Source organism: Eubalaena glacialis, chromosome 1 (assembly GCF_028564815.1).
Source record: "Eubalaena glacialis isolate mEubGla1 chromosome 1, mEubGla1.1.hap2.+ XY, whole genome shotgun sequence".
Classification (NCBI taxonomy): Eukaryota; Metazoa; Chordata; class Mammalia; order Artiodactyla; family Balaenidae; genus Eubalaena; species Eubalaena glacialis.
The window spans coordinates 46,683,460-46,695,274 of NC_083716.1; the positions used below are offsets into that span (position 1 = coordinate 46,683,460).

At 41.9% G+C, this 11,815-nt stretch overlaps 1 pseudogene; it reads left to right on the forward strand.

Annotated features, from left to right (window-relative positions):
• The first annotated feature begins 5,203 nt into the window (after positions 1–5,203).
• LOC133091130 (riboflavin kinase-like) lies at positions 5,204–10,087 on the forward strand (annotated as a pseudogene).
• The last annotated feature ends 1,728 nt before the right edge of the window (positions 10,088–11,815 follow it).

Consider the following 11,815-nt stretch of genomic DNA (forward strand, 5'->3'; position numbering starts at 1 on the left):
CTTGATTTCCCCTGTCTTCTAATCAGTTTCTTCATCAGCCACATGTGTTGCTTGCAGCGCTGCCTAGCAGGGGATTTTTTCCTTTACTCTTGTCCTCCTCTCGGGACCCATGAGTGGACCGAGAACAGCGGCAGTTTGCTTCAGCTGTGAGCACCAACTTAGGATGCCAGCCCAGGTGTGGGACCAGGACTAGTTCTTCCCTCCTCTGGCAGCTGGCCACAGGGAAGCTCCATGAGTCCATAGGTGTGAGCTGAAGGCAGATGTCAGTGAAACAGCGGGGCAGACATAGGAGACTGGGCCATCAGTTTACATAATGTTCTCTTCCCTTTGGGTCTGCATAGGCCAGATCTTGAACATGCCAGTTCCTTTGTGGCAAAAGATTGCTGCCATGCCCACCCAAACTCATGATTACATCCAGCCCCAGCTGCATGGTAACTTGCCCTCCCCGGGCTAGGAGCTCATTTTTACCAGGGCCCACTGACATGCCTGGAGCTGCTGTTCAAAGAGTGAGTAGCTTTCTGCCACAGAAGGGGAGGCCCTGCTTCAGCCTCCTAGGGGTCTGTGACCCAGTTCTGCTACTGGGGCTTTGCAGAGACCCTGCAGAGTCCTGTTCCACCAGATGCTGCATTGCCTGAGAGGCAGGGCACTTAGTGCATAGCTGGACCTGTGGTAGAGCCTTTTCTTATTCTGAGCTCCACTCAGAATTGGCAGCCTACTGGGTCATCTGATAAGTGGGTCAAATCAGCGCTTCCAAGTGTGGTCTATTTTGTTTCCAAAATCCATAAGGCCTACTAAACACCATGTCCTGTCTTAGTGGCGGGGCGGTATAAGGTGCAACAATGTGCCCTTCGTCTGGGAGGAAATGGCCCAGTACGCCCCAGACCACTGGATGCTACGGCTTCGCCAAGGGGAGCAAAACCTTGCAGGATTTATCTCCTTTCTTTTGGCCCTACTGTGATTGCATCTAGAGTACATTCGTGCTTTCAAATCACAGAACTCTGCACTTCATGCCTCTAAAAGGTCAGTCAAGCTGTGTTTACGGCATTAGCGTTCTCAAGGGCCAATTCATTTATTTCCACCTGAAAAAATGGTGCAGTTAATATCTACCCTATATTCCTCACAGTTTTATAATGAAGGTTATATGAGATAATACACACAAAACACTTTAAACTGTAAAGCATTATTCAAATGTTAAATGTTTGATATTATCCTGTTTAGTTGTCACACTGCTTTTTCTTCTTTCTTTTCTTTTCTTTTTTCTTTTGTAGCTGAGGGTTGCGAGAGGAAAGAGGAATGAATTAGAGCTGCCATAATTAGGGCTTAGGGCAGTGGTGTTCAGAAATATCTTGGGAATTAAGCAAACGAGGGACTGCTCTTGTTTATGCAAATCTGTCCCCAGGATTCTTCCAAGTGCCAGCTGGTGACCTGGGATTGATAACTGAAGGGTGAAATGGAGTATGTCCCAGGTCGATGTTTTAAAATTATACCTCTCTCATATGGGGATACAACTAAGCTGTAACCAAAATCATCTTGAATAGAAAGTTGGCCAAGTGCTTTATGAACTCTATATACTGCATGCACGGCTGGGCATTCCAAGGGCTGCAAGGGTCCAGGCTCCTGGTGGAGGCCTTTGAGAAGGAGGGCAAGGTCCAGACGCTTTCAGCACTGGCATGCTATTTCAGCCTGGGAGCTTGGCTTGGAGTCAGTCTGAATTTCCTAAAGTTTCATTTCTCTTTGTGTAGAAAGTGTGCCCCAAAGTAAGCAATTTGACTTGGGAGCAGATGGCCAGGTACATGGATTTCTGGGAATGATGGCTGGAGTCTCATGACAGGTTGATGACAATGGCACAGCAACAGGCTCTGTGAGCAAACCTTGGGGATTTAGCTGCCACAATGAGTTCCGTCTGGCCTCATTTGCACTGTTGCAGGGCTGCATCCAGCTTGAAGATGAGCAGGGGGCCAAGCTGCTCCCCTGCAATTCGGCTTTCTAGGAGCAAGAGTGTGCTGGAAATATGAGCCTTTCGCCTGTGTGCAATTGAAGGAAATAGCTAGAAATATAGCTTCATTGTGGACATTGAACGAGCGTGACTTGTGAGGAGCACTTTCAAAGCAACTTTTATTATCAGTATGCTGATGTGTATTTTCTCCTGGTCCCTAGGTGAAAATTGAGTAGTCCCAGGGCCAGAGTTATTTATTAAAAAGAAAAATTTGAAATTAGACAAAATCAGATACTGAAGAAGAATACTAGGGTAATGTGGGAATATGAAAGGACACAGATACACTCATACAGGTACATGAAACTGAAAATCCAGTGAGAGAGAACTGGGGACACAAAAGTCAAATATTCTTTCAACAGCCGGGTTTCGTGTGTTTGCAGTGCTGACATCTAGCCTGACCTGAATCAAAAACCCTCTTTGGAAAGTGGTGTAAGTCTTCATGAGCACTTAGCTCTCTGCAACGTTAGTGTAGTATATCTATCTGTTTTTCCCAAAATTAATTTTCAGGCTTTTGGAGAAAATCGTGATACATTAAAATAGTGAGGAAAAATAAATTTGTAAAAAGTTAGGAACAAATTTTATGAAGTATTTTTGATTGCCTTTTTAAAGTTGACAACAATTCTAAAGCTGATATAACAAATGAAGCTTATTTAAATAAATCCAATAACATTATAAATATCTTAAGAAAAACAGTTTTATCTGTATCACGCTATAGTCTTAGTTTGCAAAGCCCCATGGTGCTAAGGATTTTTGATGCTGTCTCATTGGAAGTATTGTTGTGTTGCATTGTAAGAAAAAAATATATAAGCTGTGAAATGAGCACTTCAAATATTTGTGAATGTTCCCAATACTTTTCTGAATTTTGGGGGATTACAATCTAAACAAGAAAACCCATAGGAATCATTTCACTTGTGAGCCTGCAGATAGCTCCCGTCTTCACCCTGTCTTGCTGGCATTTCCTCAGAGACATGTGTGGTGTAAAGGCCAGCCCCAAAGGGTCTGAGTCGGATGGGCTGGCTGAGTCCCAAGATCTCCTTTTATTTGCTTTTGACCATGGGATGTTATATTATCTTTACAAACCTGTATCTTCATTTGTAAAATGATGATAAAAACAGCACCTATTTCATAGGCCAATTAAATGACATAAGAAATATGAAGTGCTTATTAGCATAGAACCTACAACTTTGAGGAGAGTTGATAAATGACACCTTTTTCTATTTTTATTATTACTATAAGAGACACTCATCAGAAGCTGAGTGAGTTGTACTAAATTGAAATGATAAAGCACCTATTTTCTGCAAACACTGTGGGAGGCTGGTCCCTCACAAGTCCCTCAAAGGAATAGAGGGATGTAGAGGAGCAGGGCGAGGACACTTTAGGAATAGAAAAGGCACCGGCACACACATATAGGGACGTGCATCAGCCGTCCATAAACACCCCTCACACCTACATACACACAAACACACACTCTAGAGCGGAGCCCTGCTCAACAATATTTCATACGCTTTCCACATTTCCCAGGCTTCCTTGCAGTGAGTCAAATGTTCTGGACAACGAACTGTAAGCAGAGGTGACAAGGGTCTCTTCCGGGATGCTCAGATCAGTGTGCCTCCTCTTTCCCTCCTGCTGGGACTTTGGAGGCCACTGTCCTAGGTCATATAGCTCAAGATGGAGGGGGCTGCCTGACCCACATCAAATACTGTCTGAGAAGTAAACCTTTGTGTGTTAAGTGACTGAGATATTAGGGTTAGTTGTAGGAGCTAGCATCACTCACCCTGAGACATTGATTTATAACCTAAAAGGGCTGAGCTCTAGAATAGACTCTAGGTAGAGACAAGAACAGTATTCAATGGTTGCTCTTATTAGATAGCTCAGATATGGTTGACTTTAAATAAACATTGTACCCATTAAGATGCAACCCTGGAAAGGTCTTGACAGTGAACTGTTGCCATATCTATCTAGCCTATATTTAGAGAAGCTGTTTTCACCCCATAGTGGTTTATGCTGTGTTGGAAATCTCTAGGAGCTGGACTATTTCCTCATCTCTTTCTGGCCCTCCTGATGATTGAGGCTAGTGCCCCTCCCTAATCCAGTCATCCAGAGCATGGGATGTGGCTTCTTGGAAGAAGACAGGGAGGGACCTGAGAAGGACTAAATGGGTCCCTGCCACAGGCAGAGAATATGCCAAGAGAGCTGGGGATGGGTAGAGCGTTGCTAGGCGGTCTATGGGAGACCAGTGGAAAATAGCAATCCGTGGGACCCAGGCTATGGTTGCTACCAATGGGGTCAAAAGGCTCCTAATGGTGATCGAGAACAAGGAAGAGGGAAGAAGAGACTGGTAGTCGCAACGTGGGCAAAGTGCTGGTTCAATGGTAACGCTAGCCAATGTGTACCAAATGTCTGTTATATGCTAAGTATCTTAGGAGCACTATCTTTTCTGATCTTCCCCACAAGCTTATGAAATAGGATTGATCACATTTTAATGGTGAAAATAATTGAGGCTCAAAGATGTTAAGTAATTTGCCTGAGATCACAGAAACATTAAATCTTGGGGCTGAGATTCAAAACCAGATTTCTCAGACTCAAAAGCCCTTCCTCTCCTCATTCTAGCTTATTTCCTCCCAAGAAGAAGAAAGACATGGGAAAAAAAAAGGTCATTACCTGTGTGACTTGGCAGGGCAATGTATTGGGGCCGGAGCCAGGAGGAAGAGGAAGCTGGGACTAGGTGTGGCAGAGGCAGGCAAGATCCAAGCCAGTGTCATTTCCAAGGGGAAATCTGTTCCAGTAGTTGGGCAATAGCAGAAGTTTCCAGTAAATGCAGGTGAAATAGGAAGGTAATGACGTTTTTATTCAACCTATCTGTCTGGCACTTTGCTGGAAGTTTAGGGCAGAGTCTAACCTCTTGAGAAGAGGTCTGGTCAGGACTGGGCAGGGCATCAGTGCTTCCACCTGGACTTCTGGGCAGAGCTGGTGGGTTTAAGCATCCAAATACTTGGGCTTCGGTGTGCCTACAGCTTTGTGGAGAAAGTCAGTGACTGACATAGGTTCAGAGGTAACAAACTGCCCCATGATTCCAAGTTGCATGTTACATTTCACCCCATTTGAGGATCCAGTTCTGAATGGAATTTGGGCTATTAAAAGTGAGGACTGAGAATCTGCAAGGTCAGGAGGTTGGTTGTAAGGTCAGTGATATGGTTGTCAATACGCATGAAGATGAAGGTGAGCAGGTTCCCCAAACTTCAAGCCAGGCAGTTGATAGACAGCAGATCCCAAGAAGAGGGAGCCAGGAGGCAAAGCCTCAGATCTCCAGATACCCACTGTCAGGCTGTGATGTGAATCCCCAGGACATGGCCCTTTACTAGGAACCACAAACTAATGACTCTGGGGCTCTGTCCAGTGTAGTTTGGCCTGCACAGGGTTAAAAAGTAAATTGAAATGCCCTGGGTGGGGCCAGTGTTCTCCAGTTCTCCACAATTCCCACCAATCTCATCTGACATCTGGACAGCTTCATTCATGTGTCCACCCCTCTGTAGATCTTTGAGAACCATTGCAGGGAGTCCCTCCAGCCTTGCCTTTTGTTTTATGTAGATGCACTGGTCCAGCTTCAGACTTTCTGCTGCAGGACTGACAGTGAAGTGAGAGGTGGCTTCACCTTCCCTGCCTCCCCTCTGCAAGCATCTTCCCCAGGACAGGACACAGAAATGCCCCCAGCAGCCCCCCTCGCCCACATCCTGCTCAGTCTGGAAAAGGAGACCAGGGAGGAAGGAAGGAGAACATTTATTGAGAAATGTTAGCAAGACAAAGGTTGGAAGGGGGCAGCGAAGTCCGAGGGAGAAAGAATGGCTTTCTCCTGGAAGTCCAAATGCAATGTTGATGTGTCAAGGTGCTTTTACACATGTATTTCCCAGGTTCTTGGGTTTTTAATCATAAGGTTTTTCTTGACCTGTTGAGTAAGGAAGGCTGATGGAACAGCCAAAAGAGTGATGCTTCATGTACCATTCTTCAAGGAGCTGGTAGTGGGGGTGTGTTCTGGGGTCTCCAGAGGAGGGGGAGCTGCAGGTTTAGGAAAACACCAAGAGTTGAGCAGAGTTGAATGAGTCAGAACTGAGAGGGTGATTGTTCTTCATTGTCCAGCCTGCCCCATCCCACAAGCTAGCACATGTGGCTATTGGGATTGAGAAGTGTGGCTGGTCCAAAGGGAGATGTGCTGTGAGTGAGTGTAAAATACACACCAGATATACACCAGATTTCAGAGACCCACTATGAAAAGAAAAGTGTTACCTATCTCATTAATAAGTTTTAGGTATGTTATATGTTGAAATGATAATATTTTTGACATATTAGGTTAAATTGTATTATTAAATCATTTTACCAGTTGTTTAGTTTTTTTTTTTTAATGTGGCTACTAGAAAATTTTAAATTACATATGTGGCTTGTATTACATTTCTGCTGGATAATGCTGGTCTAGGCTTTTCTTAAAGCTCCAGGAGCAAAATACAGGAACACACAATCTCACGGACACAGATACAACACACAGCCACACACACACAGACACACACACACTCTGTTGAGGGTTCCAGGCAACTCCAACAGTAGGAAGATAAATCTGCTGAACTTTTCTCTTGAAACTGTGATCAATTCTCGAAAATAATGCAGACCCCTCCTCGGCCCTTGGCGACCCCCTGCTATTGATCAGTCTTCCTTTTTTCCCCTTGTCGTCAGCCCCTCCACTCCTGTCATCTTTGCCTCCACCATACCCCACCTCAAACCCAGCTTAGGCTGTTTCCCACTTTTTTAAATGCCACCATAGATTCAGGGTGTGAGATGTGCTGGAGGGGAAAAAAAGTACTTACCCTTTGGGAATAAGAAGTCATTTTTCCCAGACTTTGGAAATTAACATAATGGGGCTTTTCTGCATTCCAGCTGCAACGTTGGATCTGGCAGGTTGGCTGTTCTCTGACATAATGCAAAACATAACTCAGTGGTCATTTCCATGTGTAAAAAGTTCAGCAGTATTGTTGGAACAATCATCATAAATCAGGAACAACTTTCTTTAGGGACTCTATTGCCACTTGATTTAGTATTTCCTGGCAACTTGCCTATCATGGAATGAAGCCATGATTGCTTCCTACACAAAATGTTATCTGCAAAACATCCCACCAGAAACCTATAGAAAGAACACTGACCAGCTTGCAAGTTTTGATAATCTGTGACTGCTTTTTATATTGAGAATAAATTTGACAATGGGACTCATTGTTAAACTGGACAATATATTCCATGGAACAGCTTCCAAATTAAAATGGGGTTTATATGGCGTTTTACATACCATTTGTTCCAAAGGAAAGAAAATTGGACTCTTTCAGTTCCAGGAAGAAAATTCAGCAAAACATGTATACTGTGAAATAAGAGAAATTATCCTCAGCAACTTTCGTGCTACCATGTTCAGTTATTATGAAAACAGGGAAATGTGAATCAGCTGTAGAGAGTAGGGGAGCGTGACAGCCTCATGTCCAAAATGTCCCAGAGCTTCTTTTAGACGAGCACTGTGAGGATGTGCAGTTCCTCACATGTAAAGGAGGAATTTACCCAGGAAGTACTAGGAGGAAAGGCTGGGAGACTCCCTCCAATGCCCTGTAGTAGTTTTGCCGGGCAGTGCGCTGCGGGGGAGGGGCGGTGGGGGAAGTTAGGGACTCAGTAGATGGAAATCGCGCTGTCAGTTCACAAACCCACGGTGGCTCTAACCCCCAGATGACACCTGTTGTGGACGATGAGCCCAGGTCAAGAACAGGAGTGACCCTTGGCCAGCACTCAGCAAAGAACAAGGACACTCCCAGAAAACACCTGACGCCCTCCGAAACTTAGGAAAGACACTGAGCAGAGATGAAGAGCTCCGTGCGGGGCCACCTCTGCTGGTTCACTCCTGAGCTGCCTAGGTCCCCAGGCCACTGAAACAGCAAAGCAAAACTTGAGTATTTTGTAAATCTAAACCTATATTTTCTTCCTTTCCCTTCCCTTGGGTCGGAACAATTCAGACTGGGATCTCAATTCCTGGTCCTGGACAAATATTGTTCTCCCTTTGTAATGATGAGCACACAGAGAAAAATTGCCAGGCAAATGAAAAGATAGAGTTCAACAGAAGGGACCACTCTGAGGAATCAGAGAAAATATTTTTCTATGAAATATAGTTTCTACAAGAGACGCGGGAAACACTCCTGATTTGTGTTTCCAAAAAGCTTCAAACGGACATTTCTTCTATGAAATTTGAGCAGGGAACCATAAAGAGAAAAACAAACAGCTTATGGAAGCCAGCACGGAGACTTAAAAAAAAATGTTCATTTCAGATTGAAATGGAGGAAGTGAACAGCAAAATGGATCCTGCAGCAAACGGGTTTGATGGAGCAGAAGTCAACTTTTACATCACAAAACTCAGAGAAAAAAGACAAAGAGATAAAAAGAATGGGAGAATATATAAAAAGCATGGACAAGAGACATGTTTAATATGTAAACACTAGGAATTTCAGAAAAAGAACCAATAAAAATGGAGCCATTATTAAAAAACAATTTGGGGGAAGTTTTCCTGAGCTAGAGAAAGTCTTGACTTTTCTGAAAATCAGACAAAAGTAATGAAAAAATTTTAATGCCTAGACTTATCTTGATAATTTATTTTAATTTCAAGAATAAAAACAGATTCAGTGAGTATCCATGCAGATAAAGCTTGCCTCCCACTTCTCCTTTGCAACATGAAGACAGAATTGTCTACAGAATTATGAGGAAAAAAGGATTGTGACACAAATGGGATTGTCAGTTAAAATGTGTGTTGACAAGAAGTAAAAGCAAAGTAAATTCCTCATATTACATAAGGAATAATCAATTGACATTGCTCTATTTTTGATAATGAAAATTAGAGAAAATAGATATCAGTACATTTTAATTTAATGTCACTACTAATAGGATAAAAATAGTAGATATGACTTCCAAAATCACAGGAAAAGTCAAGTTAAAAAAGATAACTGTAGTCTATAAAAAGGTATAACTGATTCACTTTGCTGTACTGCAGACACTAACACAACATTGTAAAGCAACTATACTCCAATAAAAATTTTTTTAAAAAGGTCCATTAAAAAGAACCATAAAACAACAAAACCCATAAAACCATGTTTTATAGTAGAAATAAAACTAAACATATAAATCTTGTTAATAAAATGATCAGGATAAACTCTCATTTTGAATCAGACTTTTATATTGGGTTAAAACTAAATATTGTATTAGTGTACCCAGTCAATCCAAAAATAATAAAAATAAGGCAGTGGGCAAAGACATAAGAAGATGAATCCAAACAAAACCAGGGCAAGAGACTTCCGCGGTCGCCGGCGTTCCGGAGCCCAGACGCAGCCTCTGAGTCATTCGGCACCTTTTGTTCGGTCAGCGGCGTGAGGGTCTTGCCGCGGCGTGTTGTCCGCGCCGCTCTGCCCGTGTACGCCGGTGCGCTAGCCCGGGCGGCCGGCCTGCGGAGCTCCCGCCCGTGTCCCCCGGCTGGTCCGGGGGGTCCGGGCACCGCCTCGACTGCGGCTCCGCCGGACGCGCGGACTGGACCGCAGCCCGCACTCCGAGCGGACGGAGTCATGAGGCGCCTGCCGTACTTTCTGCCGCGGCCAGGTGGTGCGGGGCTTCGGTCGCGGCTCCAAGCAGCTGGGCATCCCTACAGCTAACTTTCCTGAACAAGTAGTAGATAATCTTCCAGCTGATGCATCCACTGGCATATATTATGGTTGGGCCAGTGTTGGAAGTGGAGACGTCCATAAGATGGTGGTGAGCATAGGATGGAACCCATACTGCAAGAATACAAAAAAGTCCATGGAAACTCATAACATGCATGCTTTCAAAGAGGACTTCTATGGGGAAATTCTCAATGTGGCCATCGTTGGCTACCTCAGACCAGAAGAGAACTTTGATTCTTTAGAGTCACTTATTTCAGCAATTCAAGGTGATATTGAGGAAGCTAAGAAAAGACTAGATTTACCAGAACATTTGAAACTCAGAGAAGACAATTTCTTCCAGGTTCCTAAAAGTAAAATAATGAATGGCCACTGATGGAAAAGCATCTTATTTATTCATTCACTGTTCTCTAATATTTTACTGCTCATAACTCTAGTCTCATCTTGGTTATATTTTAAAAATCAAACATTTTCCTGCAGCTGTGAATTAAACAGTACAATGTAGTTACCATATTATGTTCCAACTGTTCAATTAAACCCATCATATTACAGTACTAAAAAGGTTCATTTTAAAAATCAAGATTCTTTTTTATGTAATATGTTGATTAAAATGGACCACTGGAAAGGTCTTAAGTGTTTTATAATGGAAATGAAATATATATAAATACGGGTAAGAGGCAAGTGACTAGTTTGAGATGAGAACTATAATTCTCATGGTAAAATTTTAGCATGCACATACGTGTATAGCATGCTCTGCTAATCAGAAGCCTTATAAAAGTAACTATATTAAGCAGAGGGTTGACAGTTTATTACAAACCTAAGGGAAAAAATCCAGACTTAGTATTTTTTGTATTTTGTGCATTTATATATTATTATAGACATGAAGACTTGTGAAATTTCATTTTAATTAGTCATTTCCTTTAAGGGCTCAAATCATTGTACTGTGTTCCATTTTTTTTTACAGCTGCCTCAGTTCTAATTGGTCTAGACTCTCTCCCTATTATTTTTTGTTTTTCTTTTAAAACAGTAAAATGAGTGTTCTTCGAATCGCTAGGTCTCATTTTTGTGTTGTATAACACTTCTCTCTTTTTAAGAGTAGATATTCTTCAACATTTTTCTTAACCTTTGTTTCCTGTAAACAATTGTCAGTGTCAGTTTTTCCATTTAGAATATCCAACTCTACATTTACAAAATGTAGAGTTTCATCTGCGATCTGCCATCCCATCCCTTCACTATATGAACAGTGACTAAGCGCATATCTCTTGCATTTTAGAAAAAACACCCAAAACTTCATCTGTAGGTTTCCTGAAAGTTTAAACGAACACCTAGCAGTTCATTTATATATACCAGTTTCTTAAACAACACAAAATATTTGTTCCCCCCCACCAGGCCCTGGGAAACTATTTAAGAGCCAACTAAACTATGAAATACAAAGTTATTTGTTTTTAATGTGATTATATGTTCCTGAGCAAATGCAAACAGTTGTAGTTGTGTGTGCACAATGTAATTTAAGGCTAAAGAGTGCTATCTAGAAGGTAATTTTAAAGATAACTCATTACAAAACCATTTTCCCCTAATCTGCATAAATGAGAGAACTGATTTTAACAAAACTGTTTATATAATATTTAGAAAAACATCTAAAGCTAATGTTGGAGAAGGGGGAAGCAGGAATAAATTCAGTTGGATTGTTTTGACTTTTTGGTGTATGAATTTATGGCGAACAATGTAGTATGTGTCTTTTTCATTTCTTCTTTATAGAAATACTTAGAAAATGTAATTTAATGTTAGAAATCCTATACTTGAAAGAAGCCTCAATTATCAGTGGTTCTATGAAACAAAGTTAAAAACAAACATGGAAAATGTAAAAAAGATTTGTGTTTGAGTAGCTTGCGACTGATTGTGTCCTCATTAAGTGTGAAAATTCTTTGATATTGTCATCTTACATTTTGTTAAATAACTATTGCTTTTGAAAAACCTATAGTGTGTGGTTTAGGAGTTAGTTAATAGTGTCTACATTTTTTAAAGTTTTATATTAAGTATTTATATATTATAAGAAATTGCAGTAGGGCTATTTTCGATTAGTCACTGTTTTCAGGCCATGAAA